Below are 21849 nucleotides of genomic sequence, written 5' to 3' on the forward strand. Positions count from 1 at the left end.
CATCGGATACGGAAAATTGTGTGAACTCGGGTAAGGGTCGAGTAACAATGTCGTTTTGAGAGCAGTGCCATCATGCTATGAGATTCGCATTGGAAGCATTCCAAGGCTTTCCAAAATTTTACCAGTTAACTTTCAAATGAATATGTGTGTGATCACAGCATATTGTGCAAACTCATATGTACGCCAGGATAAACGTTCGATAAGTCTCATCTTTTACTAATGTATAGATTAATTTTCTTTCAGTCGTGTACCTAACTATCTATTGGAGCAGATCTTTGAGATATTCCAAGTTGTACTGTTCAGTGTTTCTGAAGGTTTTTTTATTTTGTTATTGTTGAACAGAATTGGTTATGATGGCCATTTTTAGTTAGATAATTAAAAAAAAAAGAATTGTTTAGTGAGATTGATATTTAGTCTTAGGAAGCAGAGAACGAAGAAAGTGGTGTAATTTAAAGTTTCGTTTTTAAGTTTTAGAAGATGCACACTGGCATAGTCATTTAAAAGAGCCAATAATCATCATGGAACAGTTAGATAGAATATTGAACCAAGCAGTTTCAGTTAAGAATAGTAAAAAAGTCGTAGTGATCAATAAATAATAGTTACATACTGAGCTTATGCTTTACTAAGCATTCCATATTACTACTTCGTTACTCCAGATCGAGATCAGCTGAAAATAGAACAAAGAATTTTATTTTCTGGTAACACCAGAATTGAATGATGAATACCGGCGCCGGCCAGGTCCGAATGTTGATCGGCTAAGGAATAGGAAAGTTTGTTACTCCAACATTTGTTGTTACTAGGCCGTATAAACTACTGTGCACTCCACAAGTGTCACGGAAGGAAGATAGTTGTTAGTAAATATTTCAGTGATTGTAGTATTCGCACGCAACGTCTGGGCTCAAGGTCCTTATTTTTGAAAGCTGAATTCACAAGTACTAAACGCAGGCTAAAAGAAAATGGTTTAATGCTATCGCGGACTTTCAACAATTTTTTAAGTTAAAAGCGTCTGCTACAATAGTAACGAGTGGAAATAATTTATGCAAACCGGTTGATTTACAGGCCACTAGACATAGGTAACCAGAATTCCAACGCTTGAATGGTTGTTTTGGTTTGTTTTGAGCCCGCAGTTAAAAAATGGATTTATCTTGTATAAATTTAAAGTGTGATACGTAACCTAACTGAAAATCTACTGACTGTGTTTTATCAGTAGTAAAATTTCTGTTATTTATTCGACATAACGTAAAACTTGTTTTCAAAATTAGATTCATCTGCATTATTACTATTATAATATAAACGGTTTTTTTGTGAGAGGTGATTTTTATCATTCAAAGGTGAGAGATAGCATGAAATTATAAAAAGCATTTTACCACATAAAACTATTCTTTCAAGTTCGAAGAAATGGACAAGACATAATCATAAACATATGATCACACAACAACATCATAAATATATCACTTTAATCCGGCGAACGACCACAATTAGGTTAAAGTCGGGTATAAATAAACGATAAAAAAAAATCTATTACTTCATATTCAATGGAATCCCTAATACGAATATCCACGTTTATGATAAAGTTCGGATACAATCGCCACATAGAACGAAACTTGCTTGAAAATTTAGCAAAAGATTTTTAAATGTTTGTAAAAATATGAAATTATATGAGCCATCGAGCAAAATGTTATTACGCAATAATGAAGGTGATTCGTATCTAAAAATGCGAAAAACGGTATGTGCATGAGAATTCGATATAAGATCGGTTTCAAAGCACATCAAAAAATTCATTATCGAAGTAAAAAGGGGGTTGGTAAATCAAACCTGCTGGAATATGGCGTTTGAGGTCATTTTAAAATATTTTATGAAACCCCACAAATTATGTGTATTTTCGGAACGGATATTTGTTTATTATGGATATGATGATTAGATGCCGAAAAATAATTGTTCAAAAATTCAAGATGGCGACTGGAATATGGCGTTTGAGGTCATTTTAAAATATTTTATGAAACCCCACAAATTATGTGTATTTTCGGAACGGATATTTGTTTATTATGGATATGATGATTAGATGCCGAAAAATAATTGTTCAAAAATTCAAGATGGCGACTTCCGGTTTATTGACATTCCTTAAAAATCATTACAAGATGGAATATATTGTCAAATCGGGTTTGATGAGTTGATGCCGGAGGACGATGTATGAGATCGTTACGAACTCCAATATGTTGATATCCAGTTCACTGATATTCTTTGAAACCCCCTGCAATATTAATATTTTCGGACCAGTTGGTGGATTATGTGATGCAAAACAAAGTTTGATGTAGTAAGTATTAGCAAAAGCTAAGTATGGGTACAGAGATGTTGCTAGTTTGAGGTAAATCAAAATACCATACTCACTTACGTCTAGTACCGAGTACCCGGGACCGGAAACTGGGACCGATATATTCAAAGTTAGTTTGTATGGTCATCAATTAACAATAACCACAGATTGTTTTTGTTTAATTGTGCTGAGACCAGTTTGATTATAATATACTAGCGGACCCCTGCATACTTCGTAGCGCAATAATATTAGATTAGATGTAGAAAATCAATACTACATATTAATATTAATGATTATTGAAGAAAAATATCATTATAATGCTCTATGATAGTGGCCCCAATCTTTTTATATCGCGGACAACAGGGCAAAATATGTATATAAAACCGATGGTTTGCCGAAACGCAAACAGGCAGCGTACAATAAATTGGCGGAACATACTGAGTACAGAAAGAAATGTCGACGTCGAAGTAAACAAATTCTATCACATTATAAACAAAATATTATCCGAAACTTTGCCCATGAAAAGAAGAAGAAAAAATCATAACAGCAAATTACCTGTATGGTTCAATTCACAACTAAAACATTTGAAAAATAAGAAACAAAAAGCACACAAAACTTACAAACAAGAAAAAAGTGACGCTCATCTTCAAAATTACTTAAATCTATGCAATCAACTCAAAATAGCCATTAACACAGCACACGAAGAATACAACCGCAAAATTGAAAACGAAATAAAGACTTGCCCTAAGAACTTTTTTAACTACACAAAAACTAAACTAAAAAGCAACAATTTTCCATCCCAAATGCACCTCGACGAACATGTAGGGAAAAATAGTACAGAAATCTGCAATCAATTTGCAAATTTTTTCCAAGAAGTATATACATCTTATTCAGAAACTGACCGTGACCGTGAATACTTCTCTTTCATACCTGCATTTTCTAGCTCCATCTCTGTAAACTATCTATCAGAACATGACATTTCGACAGCACTGAAAAACTTAGATGCCTCAAAAGGGCCTGGACCTGACAGTATACCACCAATATTTTTAAAAAATCTTGCTGAAGAACTTACACTACCACTACAACTACTTTTAAACTTATCACTTAATAAATGTACTTTTTCTAAAGCATGGGAATCTTCCTTTCTTGTACCAATATTTAAATCTGGTGCAAAATCTAACATTCGGAACTACCGTGGAATAGCCATTATCTCATGCATTCCAAAATTATTTGAAAAAATTGTAAACGAAAAACTTTTTCATCAACTTAAAAATGTAATAACAAACAAACAACATGGCTTTTTTAAAGGCCGCTCAACTACAACAAATCTTTTAGAATTTATGACATTCACTCTGAATGCAATGGACGCCGGCAACTACGTAGAAACTCTTTACACTGACTTTAGCAAAGCCTTCGACCGTATTGACATACCTTTACTTCTACACAAACTACAAAAATATGGCATAAAACATACTCTTCTTGAATGGCTCAAATCATACTTAACGAATCGTGTACAGGTAGTCCGCTTCCAAAACATTCTGTCTGAACCAATTAATGTAACTTCTGGCGTACCTCTGGGTTCTCACTTAGGGCCTCTCCTTTTCATTTTACATATAAACGACATTTCCTTCATACTCAAAATCTGAAAGTGCTTATATATGCAGACGACATGAAACTCTTCATGGAAATTAAAAATATCAACGACGCTGTAATATTCCAGAACGAAATCAATCTATTCTACATTTGGTGCTGCAAAAGTCTACTCCAACTTAATGTAAAAAAATGTAACTCAATAACTTTCAGTAGGAAAAATGAAACTATACCCACAAACATACATCTAGGAAATCAACTTGTAGAAAAATGTAAAATTGTAAGAGATTTAGGCGTAATCTTAGACTCCAAGCTCACTTTTGTGGAACACTACAATACCATAATCAATAAAGCAAATAGCATGCTGCGCTTTATTAAACGCTTCAGTCATAACTTTCAGGACCCATACACAATAAAATTACTATACACTACATATGTCAGACCTATTTTGGAATATTGCAGCCTAGTATGGAATCCATACAATATTATTCACGAAGAACGCATCGAATCTATTCAAAAACAATTTCTTTTATATGCACTTCGTAAATTAAACTGGACAGCATTTCCTCTACCATCATATGAAGCACGCTGCATGCTCATCAATATACAAACACTTAAAGAACGCCGCGACCTTGCAATGCTTTATTTTATCAGCGACATTATTTCTCAACGCATTCAATCACCTTCTTTATTATCGCAACTAAATTTTTATACACCTAGCCGTCAATTACGAACCAGGAAATTATTTTTAGAAAGAAACACTAGAACAAATTATGCAAAATACAGTCCAGTCAATCGAATAATGCGCCATTACAATCAATACTGCGAACATCTTGACCTTACTATGTCAAAAAATCAAATCAAATCTCAGCTTTGTCGTAGAAATAATATGCGTAGTATGTAAGTGAACATTGTAAACAATTTATATGTAGTCTACATTTGCTTGACGAAAAAATAAAAATAAATAAATACCATCCGAAAAAAAAACTCTAAATTCACGCTACAGACTCATAACGATTATTGACGGTAATAGAAAAGTTAAACGGATGAGAAAATGTCGTTCAAATTGAAATGGCATAGCAGTGGGCATCATTGGAATGCGTGAAATGAAAACCTTTTCTTCTTCTAATTTGCCATTCAAAATTGTTGTCTCGACAACATTTGCGATTAACTTTTGAACTTTGAACTTTTTTCTGTACTTGTTCCTCTATTGTCTGCACTTTATTTTGTACTTTGTGTGATTGTTTCTGTAATTTGTGTGTTTGTTCTTATACTCTCTGTGCTTGTTTCAAAATTTGTTCCAGTACTTTCTGTACCTGCTCCAGTATTTTCTGTATTTGGTCCTGTAACTTCTGTACTTATATCTGTACCATCTGCTCATTCTGTTTCTTTTTCTGCATTCCATTGTGCCAGTACTTCGTATACTTGTTTCCATCATTTTTGTACTTTGTTTTGTACTTTCTGCAACTTGTTCCTGTACCTTCTTTATTTTTTCCTGAGCTTAGCTTCTGTACTTGTTCCTTTCATTTCTGTACCTGTAGCTGTCCCTGTGAATTTCTCACAGCTCAAAAAGGTGCCCTTCCGAAATCAAAAGCATATAATTATTTAGAATGTCTCAGACATCTGTTACAGAAATAAAAAGACAGAAAACGTAATGAAATGTAATACAATATCAGTTCCAGTGGAAAAGTTTAAAGTGTATGTTAAAAACAGCCGTAAAGGGCACACCGAGAATTAGGTACATAAGCAATCTTCAGTAATATTAGTTTTTAATCTTTGGGTCCCTCCCGAAATGAAATCCTGGGTACGGGCCTGGTAAAATATATGTTGTTATTCCACGGAAAATATTGGACCCATATCTTTTATTTTGTCATTAGGGTGACCATATTCATGTTAGGGTTGTTTGAATAATTGATTATATTCCATTTTGTACTAAAATGGTTTTTGTTAAAAACTAGCTGAATTACCCGGCGTTGCTCGGAAAAGAAAAGTTTACCGATTGGACAAGCGCGGGAATTTTAAAATGAAAATTCCGGTTCTTTTTTTATCATAAGGTAGTGACTATGAAGAGGAACAAACTGACAATCATACATCAAGACGGTATACGGTATTTTATGCTACAACTATCGCAAAAACTCTAAACTCAACTCCATGGGCTCTTGCAGGTTTGAATTTACCCAGTGGCGTACCAGGAAATTTGGCGCCCGTGGCAAAATAAGAGTTTTGCCGCCCCCATCGTTGGATTAGTGAGCAAAACACGAAAATCCGCAAAAATCTTCGGAGATCAAAAAAAAATGTGAACCAAAATCCGGGAATCCGCAAAGATCATCGGAGAGCAAAAAAAAAAGGAAACCCAAAATCCAGAAATCCGCAAAAGATGACTTTGCCGTCCCCTTCAAATGTTTCGCCCGGGGCGAATGTCCCCTTCGCCCCCCTAGGTACGCCACTGAATTTACCCTTGAACTTAGCCATTTTTGCTAGTGATGACGATCAAAAACAATGTATCAGGTAGATGATTGTAGATCATCGCAAAATGTATAATCAAAGTGCATTATAGAAGAATATAAGTCATATTGCATTTCAAAAAACTTGTTTTAATCCACCTAGTGGTGTAATGATGCCTTTCTCATATTAAATACTGTGGTATTCTATTCAAAATGTTTCTCTTTGATTTTTGAAAGAAGCCAAGGGATTGTTTGATCATTGACTAGTATAACATACAGAATGTAACAGTACTTTACTCGCGACGATGATTTAAATTTTTATTGTATCCGAAAATATGCAGTAATTTTTGGCACGACCATAAAACCTCTCATTTGACCCTAAGATTGGATTCATAATGTCATTAGGGTCTATAGTAATAGCCATGCAATGATTCTGTACGCTATAAGAAACGGCTGCGAAGTCTGTTGAAACAGAAAGGCAAAATTCCACAAAAGGAATGTAATGCCAAGACTTTGCTTTTAGAATTTTTTTGCGTTTTTTGTTTCGCCTGCTCAAGTGACGTTATCAAATTTTTAACACATTTGACTCTATAATTCCGGAACCGGAAGTCAGATCCGGATCAAATTTGGGTGTTTTATTTGGGACTATGAGAACTTTCATTTGAATTCAAAATTGTAAAAATCGATCACGCCATCTCTGAGAAAATTCGAATTGATTTCGCAAATTTTTAATTACTGCTCACGTGACTGGGTCGTCATAGCATTTGCAGACGCAGTAGGACATTTCAACTCGAAAGTCAAATCGTTTTAGATCATCAGGAGGAAAATTCTTCTTTTTACTTTTCTTCTCTCTCACCGCTAGTCTAATATCATAACAAAGTTATACTGAATGTTACGCAGAGTGTCAGATCAAAAATGATCAATCGTGAGAAATTAATCAATAAAATGATAAATTGTTGGACATTAAGAAATTCATATGACAGTGGTATTCAATATACAGTTCTTTAAATTGTTTATGAACAATGAATTCATTTAAACATGCACACACACAAATTTTGAATTTTACAGATGATCTAATCCCACATATGATGCAATTTATTAAGAACTTAATTTGTCAAATGACAAATGTTATTTCTATTCGGCTAGCAAGTGCGACTGCATAAATTTATATGCACCACTTACCAGCTAAGCTGATGTGTTCTTCCATGGCTCAGTCGATTAATGAACGTTCTTTTCGATTAAATGATTTTCGGATCAAGTCGCCGCTCTCGCTGTCAGTATGTTTCTTTTATTTCAATGAATTTCATGTATATGTCCTTCAACGTAAATTTACGTAAAATGCGACACTCCATACATGTTCATCTTATAAGAGGTTAAATCATAAAATGAATCATCAGTTAAACTTAAAAACAGTTCTGATTGTCTTCTTCAGAATGTTCAGTAATGGCGCTAAAAACATCCAACTTTTTTTACACATTGCATGTGACAAAATTAATCTGGTAGCTTCTAGGTTATATTAATTGTTACTAATAATCACTACCTGCCATTCCGGCTATTCAAAAGATAAACTTGAGTTTCGTATTGGAAAAATTGACATAATATTGAAGAGAAATATGTTTACGATTTGCACTTATGGTTTGCACTTATGGTTTACGATTTGTACTTATGATTATGAGGCTCTACATCTGCACTCATGGCAATGAAACTGAAGTCCCGCATTGATTGTAGTTTCCTCCTGATCTGTCAAATTTTGATGTTTTTCACAAACACTAAAAAGTTTCATTCCATTACAGAAATCGTCTTTGACATTAGTATCTAATAAGCAATCATAATACGCGCTTTAATAAATTAATTCATGTGAAAGATAAATGTCTTATTTTCCCGTTAAAACTTGCACAGTACAGTCCATTCGTCAATTCGTTCTACAGTTGGCTGATTTGTTGAGTGGTATTTAATACAACATTTATTCGGTTAGCATTACGTCGTTAAGTCATATGTTCAATTATTTTGATACACTTTTAAGCGCGTGGTTCGAATGGCGAATCACACGGATCAAGTATGCATATGAAATCTCCACAGGAAACAGCGCGTTGCGCGCCAAACGTTTTTTAAAGTTAGGATGAGATCTACGGTCTCTGTTCGCTCAATAGACTGTTGGAATAAGATGAAAATAGGTACTTTAACTTTTCGAATGTTTTGCGTGGATAAAACAGTAGTGTCGCACAGTTGTCGAACTATTTTTGTTGCGGTATTACTTCTTAGAGCCGAAGCGAGGACGTTGTATTCAATTTTCACAATTCGTTGATTGAAAATCAAGCAAACTTATTTCAAATTTATCTCACAGGATTTTAATTAGGTTTGAATTTCATCCGGTCTCAATATTATAAGGTGATGAATGTTAAGAATTTCTTACTGCCATTTAAAGTGATATGAAAACTCCTCGGGACAGAGCTAGAAAATAATCAGTTGTGTGGGTCTCGTTTGCTTATGGCCAATCGAAACTACTTTGACTGTACCAATTCACAGTTTCTGGTTCTGGAAGTACGAGAAGAAGTGGTCCAATATTCCTAACGAAGCTCACTACACACTTAGAAAATTTCGCCGAATTCGGTACTTTTTAACCGAATTTCGAACAGCTGACCGTTCGGTAATTCAATTGATTGCTGAGTGTTCGGTAGTGGAAATTTGGTTTACCTGTCAAACAACTACCGAACATTCAGTTAACTCACTGGTGTCAACTAACGGACGGTTCGGTATTTTTTTTGTTTTGGTTGAAATTGAAACTCAATTGAAAAGGTTTTCGAATTTTCCAAATAAATACAACTTTTCATTCATTGATTACGCTTTTCTATTTTGGAAATATGTATTCCTTGATTTTTCACTTCAATGTGTGAAAAAATTTAGCTCCTGTCGTCATTTAGCAAATACCCACACACCACACTTAGAAAATTTCGCAGAATTCGGTAATTTTTACCGAATTTTCAACAGCTGAGCATTCGGTAATCAGTTCGGTAATTAAATTGATTACCGATCGTTTAGTAATTGCTGAGCTGTCAAACAACTACAGTAAACTGTAAACCAAATGGATCTAACTGGTTGTTCGGTAATTTTTTGTTTATTTGTTTTCCTTTGGTTAAAATTCTGGATTTTCGGATTTCAAAAAACAACACAAATTCCCAAAAACGAATGCAGAAAGCTCCAACAATAATAATTGTGATAAAAACGTTCCAAAATCCCCTGAATTAATAATTAAAGTCAAACAATTTTACACGGTGCACACAAAACATCGAATTTCTCAAGAAGGGAAGAAGAAACCCGACACAACGAATGTTCTTGATTTTTTAATTCATTTTTACACCGCGATCTTAACTGAAACGTTGCTAACAATAAACTGTCAAAGTTAGGATTCGATGGTGGCGCGACATGTGTCGACAAGTTAAGCCCATATTCGAGCGAGTTGCGCTGCGGTACGATATATATATATATATATATATATATATATATATATATATATATATATATATATATATATATATATATATATATATATATATAAATATATATATATATATATATATATATATATATATATATATATATATATATATATATATATATATATATATATATATATATATATATATATATATATATAATTTTTTTTTTGCCTTTCTCATATAGAAGGGTTATGCAATCACTGTGAAAACCGACTTTTGAACCGAGGCCCGTGGGGCCGAGTGTCATATACCATTCGACTCAATTCGTCGAGTACGCAAAATGTCTGTGTGTGTATGTGCGTATGTGTGTATGTAACGTTTTTTTGCACTAACTTTTCTCGGAGATGGCTGAACCGATTTTCACAAACTTAAATTCAAATGAAAGGTCTTGTGGTCCCATACTAAATTTCTGAATATTATTTGAATCCGACTTCCGGTTCCGGAATTATGGGGTAAAATGAGCAAAAAAATGTGAAAATAAGTGCACTAACTTTTCTCAGAGATGGCTGAACCGATTTTCACAAACTTGGGTTCAAATGAAAGGTCTTGCAGTCCCATACAAAATTCCTGAATATTGCTTAGATCCGACTTTCGGTTCCGGAGTTACGGGGTAAAATTGCGCAAAAAAATGAAAATATGTTTTCTAGTTTTTCTCATAGATGGCGGGACCGATTTTCATAAACTTAGGTTCAAATGAAAGGTCCTGCGGTCCCATACGTAATTCCTGAATTTCATCTGGATTCGACTTCCGGATCCAGAAATATAAGGTAAAGTGTGTTAAAAATTGTATACCATCACTGAAAAGGGCGAAAAACCGTAAAAAGTTTTTTAAATCGGCCTCAAACCTTTTCCAATTGATAGTTTTTATTAGTAGACGGTCAAACAAATCTATTTCGGCTATTCTTTTAAGAATCGAAGAAAAAAGACTACCACAGTATTATATATGATAGTATGATTGATATGAGAAAGGCATCATTACACCACTAGGTGGATTAAAACAGGTTTTTTTTATATGTTCTACCAAAGGAAAGTCTTGGCATTACATTTCTTTCGTGGAATTTGGCTTTTCTGTTTCAACCGACCTCGCAGTCAATTCTTAGTGTACAGAATCATTGCATGACTAGTACTATGGATCCTACTGACACTAATACCATGTTCACATTAGCGCTGATATCACTTGATATACCGAGATGATATGCATATCATGTCGAAGTGTTCACATATGATCGAAATGATATCGTTTGACAATCAAATTGTCATATTGAATGTTCTCATTAGAAATAAGATCAATAATATTACCTTTCTCTATTAAAATTAAATCAATAATTGAAGTCTTGCATTTTAGTGTCTCCGAACGCCAGTATTCGTTGAAAAATTCGAAATTATAATGATTGTTTATTGTCACTCTCGAAGTGACGTTCATAAATGAGTGCGTTCAATGCCATTATCCGTGTTGCTAGTTGCGATTTTTGACAACTCGACATGATATCGTACATGATATCCCGGATATCATGCCAAAATGATAATACGCGTTGACATCAAATTGTATGGGATATCAAGTGATATCGCACATGATATCATCGGATATCAAGTATATCCGTATATCACTTGATATCAGCGCTAATGTGAACATACTATAAGAAACCTTCCAGGTCGGGGCTCGAACATACGACAACTGGCTTGTAAGACAAGCGTCCTGCGCATTGAACCGCCAACCCGGGTTCAATTGTTCTACCAATAGAAATAAAAATATTAATTCTGAGTGTAGACCCATTGCATGGCTGGTGCTACGATCCTAAGAATCTTTCCAGGTCGAGGCTCGAACATACAACTATTGATTTGTAAAACTAGCGTCCTATGCATTGAACCGCCAACCCAGCCACATGCCATCAAAGTACTTGACATTTCTCAACCGAATACATATTCCATTTACCCAAAGTTAAATCTCATAATAACATCTTTCTCAACCCTCTCGGCCAGGATTCGAATTTGCTAAACGACTCATTGCGGTGTGTGTCGTCCTTTGACTAACTGAGGTTAGTATTGAATTGAAGTATGATAGCGTGATATAATACATTTGCTCATTTTCTTATTTCATGACCTACCTATCTTCAGACCGACGGCGACGATGAAAAGCTTACAATCATCCATCCGCTTGAAAGTAAAGCATAGGTTTTAAGCGTATTACTGTAAGGGGAGAACGATTCATTCAATTGTTGGTATCAGCACGGCGGTATTAAATTCTGTGATAACTCACCCTTCGGCATTGCGTTTGATAGTATTATGTAGGTATAGAAATATTTTCTAGCTCACTCGCTCTTCAAGAAGAATATGCACACCCAACATCGACGACGGTACATTTAAATGAACAAAAAATTCATGGCGGTCATCAATCTTCTTCTATGTTTGACTGACAGCTCAGGAACGAAACACATGGGTGGTGGTTCCAAAGTAGTTTGTTTTTTTTTTATGTTTGTTTGGATATGTACTGAGTATAGTGCTAATAAAAATTCGATTCATAGCACGAGGGATAACTTGACTTCATCCCTGTGTTGCTCATCTACGTAACTGTCTGGAAGTGCGGTATATGTTTGAATGCTGAAACGTGAAGCTTGAAAATATAAATGCAGGAAGGAATACACGTTCATCGTTTCACTGTCAGCGTATCTTTTGCTCACAGTTCCTTCCTTGTCTCCCACCGTTTTTTTATGTGTAGCTACTCATTCATTTTCTGCTTGTATTGTTCTGTGATCAAGAAAATTCGTTTTCGAACGCGTCCAACGCGGAACACCTAGAGTGTCGTCAAAGAGCGGAAAAACGACAAACATAGACACGGAAAATCTAAATAAAATGTGTTGCATGATAAGCGTAGGATAGATGATTTCATGTATGTCATCAGCAACACTTTTCCGGATATTGTACAGTGAACGAGAGAAATGGCTTTCCCATCGTTTAAAAGTTTTCGAAAAAAAATATTTTCCGAACTATTGTGGCATATTTAAAACAATATAACAAAAGGTCTCACTCGTATTAAATGAAACAATTACGTAGACTAAAATCAGTTTTGTGCAGTTTTTTTTTGTTAACTACGTTGGTCGATTGAATAGAAATAAAAAAAATATGCAATAATTGTGGGAAATTCGAAAACGTGTTCTGTTAGAAAATCAACATTCCTAGTTTCATTATAACAATTGTTTCTCTATTCAGAAAGCATTACGAAGTGAACCAGAGCGAGTCACCGTTCTGATTATTGGTTCTCTTTGGTATACGAGCTCTAATTGGCATTAATTAATTGTCAATAATCAAAATTTGCAAATCGTGGCAATGCTCCAAGTTTGAAAAGATGATATGTCATTTTGAGAATAAATGTTCAAATCCAAGAAGAAGTAGGTACTGTCCGGAGAAAGATTTCCGAGTAGACCCCAGCAGCTTTTTGCCCCGCCAAAAAATTTATTGGGGTGGCCATGTCCTCCCAATATGTTGGCAACTGGAATAAATATTTGAAAAATTTACTAGAAATATCTTAAAATATATCTTAGAAAATTTGCTAGAAATATTTTTTGATATATCTTATGATATAACTTTTTTCTATAATCCCCGTAGTTCGTCTCCGAAATCGTTCATATTTCTTAACTAAGAAACTTAAATTTTTAATCTAATTTACTACAATGTGAAATGTGCTATACTTTACCACTTTTGAAAATTGGTTATTACTGGAATAGTAGTTGCAAACGAAAAGTCTTCCAGGAAGTATATATTGTTGTTTCAAAATTTGCAGTTTTCTGACAATATCTGAGACAATTGCCCTTGAAAACTAAAAATTGTTCCAAATTTAGATACCTTATTGTAATACTTATCAAACGAATCGTAGATTGTAACAATACTATTCACGAAGATATCGATTTTTCCGCCATATCCCAATAGTTGGGGGCACGATGAAATAATGCTTGGAATGGTAATTAGACACAATTTTGAACACAATCCTTTCTGAGTTATTGAAAGATTGAATACAGTATTCTTCAGCATAGTATTTTGGCTCGATTGGCTTTTAGCACGATTCCTTTTAGGAAACATAATTGTCAAAAACAAAAACGAATAATTTAATTGCTCGACTGTGACGTGTTGAACTTTATATGGGAAATTCTGCATTATCTTCAAATTTAAAGTTATAACCCATAATTTTTTATAATTAAATAGGTTGTAACTGTCTTCAATTACAACCACGAAAAAATAATATTTTCATATCACTCAAATATATTCAATAGAATATGTATAGTTTTTGAAATCTGTTATTTTAATAGATTAAAGAGTTCAATAGATTTAATAATTTCATTAAATAGAACGTTTTTATCTCTAAATAAAGATCTTCACTCGCAATAAAGGTTTGACACTTTTAACACGCTCCACCTTGTAATTCCAGAACCGAAAATCGATTCCGGATAAAATTCAATAGCATGTTATGAGACCTCAGGAATTTCTTTTGAGCCTAGTTTTTAAAAACGAAATTTCATTTTTTTTTGTAGCTGGCACCATAAACAAGAAGAAATATAAAAAATCCCGCTTTGTGCCCTCCTTTTCCCTACTCCTGTTTCAAAAATACTTTCATCATCGAACCAACTAGAAACTGCCATCAACGCACAACAAGGCACACCCTGTGGAACTAGCAATGATCCTGAGACTGCGAACAACAATGGAAACGAAAAGAAAACAGAATCCACCCCCAATAGTACGTTTAATAACAACAACAACACCGACGGTGAACCGCGAACAAAGTGCCCCTCAATGCTCATTCAATGGAAATGAAAGCTCCTCTCCCCCAAGAAAGGGAGACAACGAGATCCAATTACAAAAACAAATCTAACAAAACAATGACTCATTCGGCCACGTAAGCTAGGCGAATTAGACTGAATAATATTTTTTAAATCAATAAAAGAATAAACTACATATCAACAGAATTTTTCCTGATTAAGGTGAAAAATTCACATAAATTTTTCATGTAAGTAGAGTGAAAATTACTGCGTGGTTTCGTGAAAACGTCGTTCAAACTGCTGAACCGATTGTCAGTTCTTTTAACCAGTAGCGCACTAATGCTTTAACAGCTTAACAATGCGAAATTTTTGGGGTATATAGAAAATTTGACTTAGTCGAAAAATACATAATCAGTTAACAAAATTAAGTTAGATATAAATAAACGATATAACTAAATAAAATAAAAGTTAACAAAATTAATCTAACTCTAACACTTGTTATAAAAGTATCCAATCTATGGAACGGGATACGAAATGTGAACACATACATAGACATAGCATAGCAAGTAAATTAGGTATACACAAGGCTGTTTTCTCAATTATAGCTTATAATCTGTAATGATATCTAATAACAGACCTCATGCAATTCTATATTTTGCTTCTATACGTCTACCTAAGGTTACCGCAAAGCAATAGTCATCATTTTGTGTAATTTCCATCACATTCGTCATTATACACGAGGTGCACGAGAGCCAGCGAATCTCTTACCTAGCTGTATGTGGGAAAATATGTAATTTTCATATTGTAGCTTTATGTTTAGTTTCGCTTTCTGCGAAGTTTCTCTCTTCACGTTGCCACAGGGTTATTATATGACGCCATTCTGTGATAAATTTTATGTACATGGGTAGCTTACTAAGAAGAATAAGTTTATAGCTATTTTCAGTTTCATGAAAGTATACATCAAGCATGTTTGTATCACTAATAAATACTTCTAATTATTTTCGCATCAACGAAAATACAAAAATCGATATGTTTGAAGCTACATATTACATATATTTTCAAATGGTTTATTTTAGCGGCGAACAGTTCTATAATTGCAATCACGTTATAATCCAATTTTTGATTTAATTTGCAATCCACTGTCCATCTATTAGTGTGACGATGACATTCTCAGACATTAGTCAGCTACGACTCGTTCAAAGCATTTAAATCTGAAAATGAATTTTTTTTCTTATTACCTAAATATAGAAACAAAAAATCCAAGTGGTGATTTGGAATAAATGTAGCATAAAAAAGAATATTCCGTACTCCACAGTGTAGTGTGATAATACCTTTCTCTTGCCATTCATATAGTCACATCATAGCATATTCTTCATAGCGCTTTTTATTATATACCAGATTGATTCTGGTAAATTTAAAAAAGTGCTCTGCAACACTTACGTCATTTATTCGGTGACATTTTCGGAAGCGAAAGTATCAGTAATAATATATTTGAAATTGATCATTGAGTCATCATGAAGAAAATCATACGGATCGAAAAGAATGCGGTTGGTTGGTTGCCTCTCTAATTCGGTCATATATCCGAAATAGATAAGTGTCACCCATGATCTTTTTAGACTTGATATGTGGCTGAGCATCATTGGGTCATGCGCTTTGTCGGTTACATCTCTTATTTGATTATTTCTCAAGAACTGGAAGTGTTCTTCATGATCCATTCAACTTATTAAATAACCAATAAGTAGTATGAGTATGATTTCGTCGAGCCGAGCTTAATGGTAAACATTACTAGAGATCTCCGGGCCTCTGAGCTGACATTTCCTGCAGTTCTTTGATATCATTATTGTATTACTTTTAAAAACTCCGGTTTCAACGATTAATTATATATCCATTCTGTATAGAAAGGCTAAATTTAGTGAAATTGGTTTTAATGGATATTTTTAAAACTCCGGTTTCAACTATAGGTATAATAATCTAAGAGGAAATTGTAACCTTCATTCGAGTGTTTCAAAAATAACTTTAGTTAGGTTTAATTGAATGAAGTTACAAATGTCCAGTCTATGAGAACAGAGAAAACATTTTTTCCTTGATTTATGAAGAAGGATTTTTGAATTTCTCATATAGAAAGGTTATACAACCTGAAAAATTCATAAATTCTATAGAATAGAATAATTTTAGCTTATGATCAGGTCCACCGAAAAAGACAGATGTTTTTTGAAATTTTATTTTTGTATTTTTTGATTTGGCTCAAATAAGCAGTAGATAAGTTGTTGAACAAAAGCTAGTATACATTCTATGTTTTTTTTCTAATATTAAAATGTATATTTTTCGTAAAGAATCAGAAAATATGTTTCCCAGTTCTGTGATATAATCATACCTGTTATTTTCTTAGGGTTGCCTGTTGCTATTTTGCTCCTGAAATTACAAAAAGTGTTCCAAAAATTTACTGAAATCTCACGGAAAGTAATATTGTCAATACTAGTTGAACTAGGATTTGTTAAAAATAATCTGCTAAACAAAAAATTTAAAAATTTGCGATTCATGTTGCTTGAGTTGAAGAAACGAACTGCTCTATCTAGTAGCGATGACTTATCGAGTAGTGAAGAGGAAGATGCATGTATGGATGTTCAGAGTCAGGAAACAATACAAGCAACAACAGAAACACCAGTAGAGTCAACGAATTCCAACATGATTGTTCTAAGTCGAATTCCAACATGATTTTTCTAAGTTCTAAGATAACGGACTCGCACCCGCAGATTAAATAGAAATTATACGATTTTCTAATTGTAATGCAAGTACAAAAATCGTAGATATCATTAACAATAAAAAATCTTTCATAAATGCGACTTTCAAATATTGTATAAGAACTTTAAATAAAATTCTTTCAAGTAAAAAAAAAATTTTTATGAACTCAAAGAACCATCGAAAAATTTATTATATAGAAAAAAAATTATTACCATTGTTTTCATTGGAAATTTAGAGTTCTTTCATAAACTTTTGTAGAAAACTATATAAAAAAATTCATGATTTTCAAAAATTTACATTATTTTAAAAATATGTAACATATATTATTCCTTCATTCTAAAAATTTGACAGCATTTCACTTTAGACTTTAGCTACAACATATAAAATTTAAAGAAAAAAATACGTTTTTTTGAAATATTTGAATCTCTTTTTATCACGACGAATGCATATGCAAAATTTGAGCCAAATCAAAATATACAATAAAATCGGCCTTCGATTTCATATGGATTTTTGTATGGAGACGGAGTCAATATGTATATATATATATATATATATATATATATATATATATATATATATATATATATATATATATATATATATATATATATATATATATATATATATATATATATATATATATATATATATATATATATATATATATATATATATATATATATATATATATATATATATATATCTATATATTAGAAACAATTTGGAAAAAATAACGTCATATAAAACGCAGGATAATATAAAATGTTTATTTTTTCCTTTGTAAATTATATCCAGATTTTTGCGGCGCAATACAGATTTTCTATTAAATTATCTGGCACCTCTACTCCTAGTCCTCCTGGCAATTAGACCACAACATGAATATCTAAGGCAAGAAGCATAATCTCGTGCTTATTGTTTTAAGGATACAGTGATTTGGATGAAGAGATTGTTTAGACTGTGTTTGGGATGAGTATAAGCTTTCTATCACACTGTTACTTGAGCCAATTTGTTATCATTTATGATTATGACATACTTTAACAACTATGTATGGTTGTCAGAAAAGTATTTTGAAAGGCCTCGTTTACCTGTTAGGTAGACTTGTCATCTACACTGTTTAACAAAACAAACCTTTTCATTAGATCTGAGTTTTTAAATATCATCTCCTATTGTGTTAAAAATATCTCAGAAAAGTATTACTTCAAGATTATTGTATATTTTGGGGGGAATAAATTATATTGAATATTTAAAACTTCTATACGACTAAATGTTCCATCACCGAGTGATGCAATAAGGAAGCAAATTCATAACAATCAGAATTAGTGTATGTCTGAGTTGTGCTTTGATTAGTATCAGTGCTTTTTAAGTTTAAATTATTGCCCCACTGAATAGTAACGGAAGGTTTTGAATCTTTTTTTGCATCGTTAAGGTGACTGAATGGAGTGTAATGACTTTTGTCTGAGTTTTGTTCTATGTATTCTACATTCTTATAAAGTTGATAAGTTGGAAGTTGAAATAATGCATCATCTTCTTTGCAAAAAATGTCGCTGATAGCCAATGGAAAATTTTTAGACTGGTTTTTAACCAAAGATAGCTTCTTATGAAATCTGATAAAACTTTCTTTTTCGTCATAGAATTCTTCACTATTGCATAAAAAAGGATCTTTTCCTAAAACTGAGTTATCAATTTCTGTTGAACATCGTGATGTATAGTTATTATTCATTTGTTCAGGTGAACTTTTTACGGTCGGAAGACTTGGAGAGAAAGTTGCGTGTGCCATTAGTCTATTAACAATATTTTGATGTACATCGACTTCACTACTATTTATCAAGCATTTATCAGATGTGGTGTGATGAAATGCTTTATTATATTGACTTGCAGAATTACGCGAATCTTTCATTTTAGTGGCACTCTTATACCCCACAGACTCCTTTTTATGCTTCATGCGTCTATTCTGAAACCAGATTTTAATTTGTCTCTCTGTTAGGGAAAGTTTTGTAGCTATTTCGATTCTCCTGGGACGACAAAGATATCGGTTGTGGTGAAATTCCTTCTCCAGTTCTATGAGCTGTACACTTGTGTAGGCGGTGCGTGGCCGCTTTGTAGCAACATGTGATTTTGGGGTGCCGACAGTAGAAGCTGCTTGGGATTCTGGAGAAAAAAGAATTATGCGATAAAAATTAAGAACATGTGTTTGTTCTGTTCTCGAGGGAGAGTGTTTTGGAATTTAGTGAATAGTATGTAAACCATTTTATAATGAATATGTGATGAAAATGGCATTTTTATTGCAACAAATATAAATGTCATTAAAGCTTTAAACAACTTTTCCTAAATATTTTATACCTCTAGTACAAAATGACAACATTTGAAATTTGAGATAAGAAGTTATATAACTTGTGTGAATTACGATGAGGTTTAATAATCGGTTCATAACATTTTTTATTTTGTAGTACTTGATTTGGATAACCTTACATGGTATATACAGCACAAGAACAAGGAAATGAAACTAGACAAATTACCCTCACCCTGTGATGATGGAAGAGAAGCAATGATAAATGGAGAAGATAAATATTTCTATCAAAACCCTCGACCCTTGTACAAAAGTAGGTTTGTCTCAATCATGAGGTGAAACATTCAGCAGACATTGCGGTTTTTATGGGATATTCATTTCAATTATTTTAATGATTGACCTTACCTTCTAACTTGAAGCTCGCAACGATTCGTGGTACATATGAAGAGATCGTATTACTTTGAGACTGATACACGTTGTTTTTATCATTGTCGTGAATATTCTCTTCGGTAAAAGTGTCTACCAACAACGACGTTTGAATGCTTGGTTTGATGTCTGAAGAAATATATTTCATGTCACTTGATTTTGTCATCTCCAAAAGGGGGATAATGGCAAGTTCTTCGAAGCACATGTCCTCGCTCAAATTCAACAAATCACTATCACTGAACAGCATTTTGTATATTTTTAAAAATATGTTTGCACTGCAGAACCCTTCCAAATTGTTTGCAAATATAAAATGAAATAATTCTAAAATCACATAGACTGCCGTTTAAATATAATTTTCGCGTGGAGGGGGAAATGTGAAAGCTAGCACTTTGACCAGATCCTTTTAAGTAGCAAAACAAACGGAAACGTAATAAAGAGAAAGAAAACAAGGCGGAATATATATCCGCCACAGGTCAAGTGACAAAGGTAAAGCTCTGTCTATAGAATGCCTATTTTCCTTCTGTCTGACGTAAACAAAGGGTGCACGGATATGATTAAGTGTTAGCAAATGGTAAACAGAAGAAGTCTGTTAAAGAAAAGAAAGGAGTAAACCTGGTGGAATCGAACGTCTAGCCTGAACGCCAGGCGTCAAAAAATTACTCGGATTGTATAAAGTCACCCTAACCTGGTCTGTGCCTTTGTTAAGCAATTGAGGGATTTACTAACAGACTGGGCACACGACAGTTGACGTCGTCATAAGTCAAACCTAGTTACCTGGTGCAATCGAGGTCAATGGAATGTTATAGAAATAAACATTCATAAACTTGATTCTAACAACTGCTTTCTTTTTAGTTGAAATACAAAAATTAAATATTTGGATGGATTTAAAAATTTGTTCAGATGAAGAATAGTAGCTTATGGGATGATGATGCACGGATTTAGATGGAATCCTAAATACAAAGGATTTATTTTAGTTCAACAAGACGTAAAGGCAACTACTTACATTTGATTTATTACCTGCAATCGCCTCCCACTTCCTCTTATACGCATAGCAATAGATTTTGCATTTATTTTAAAAAGATTGAGGTTCATTTCCTTTAATTGGCATTTCCATAGGAAAGAGTAAACCTCCTGGTAATAATCAATCAACATTCACTAATATCAACTTTCCTGATGTCAACGAGATGGTTCAACAGTAGATGAAAGTGATTTGTTTTGTTTTCGTTATCGTCTGAAATTCACCTTCAAAGTAAGTTTTTAAAGATAGCTTTATTTTTTTTTAAAAGATCATTTTGTAGAAAGAGGTCTTCTCTTTCAGTTCAATTCTTTCTGCAAGTTCAACTTCTTGGTGTTCGTTTAAAAATTCCAATTCGGTTCATTATTTTAAAAAGTTTTGTTCACATCTTTATTAGAATGAACTTAGAACTGACACAATGATAAAGACTGCAAATAGCACTCAGTAGATACTAGTATATCTATGTCTGTTACTATTTCGTGATATTGGTATTTCTATATAGGATAATTAAATAGAATTTAGTTTTTTTCAAAGCAATTTCGTTCATTCCACTAACCGCTTAAAAACGTATATTTTTTTGGTGTTGATGACATTCCATTTGTAAATTCGGTTATGTTGGTAGAGCTCTCTTATTTCGACACTGATCAAGTTTTTGTCTAAGTCCGAATGCACATTCATTATGGGTAACATAAAGTTTCTAGCCAGATATTTCTTTCTCGAGAAATCGATTGGTCATTGGTCTTCATTGGTTCATTGGTTCTAGTGAATCCGCAGAGCAAAGCCATTTCA

At 33.3% G+C, this 21849-nt stretch overlaps 1 long non-coding RNA gene across 2 annotated transcripts; it reads left to right on the forward strand.

Annotated features, from left to right (window-relative positions):
• The first annotated feature begins 414 nt into the window (after positions 1 to 414).
• LOC131428806 (uncharacterized) lies at positions 415 to 14860 on the forward strand. Of its 2 annotated transcripts, XR_009229402.1 has the most exons (4): positions 415 to 1331; positions 11823 to 11878; positions 11958 to 12127; positions 14366 to 14860. It is a non-coding gene; the product is annotated as an uncharacterized LOC131428806 (long non-coding RNA). The 2 variants fall into 2 exon arrangements; XR_009229401.1 differs by lacking the exon at positions 14366 to 14860 and having other exon boundaries at positions 11958 to 13299.
• Positions 14861 to 21849: the final 6989 nt, after the last annotated feature.

The sequence above is a fragment of the Malaya genurostris genome, chromosome 1 (genome assembly GCF_030247185.1).
Source record: "Malaya genurostris strain Urasoe2022 chromosome 1, Malgen_1.1, whole genome shotgun sequence".
Lineage (NCBI taxonomy): Eukaryota > Metazoa > Arthropoda > Insecta > Diptera > Culicidae > Malaya > Malaya genurostris.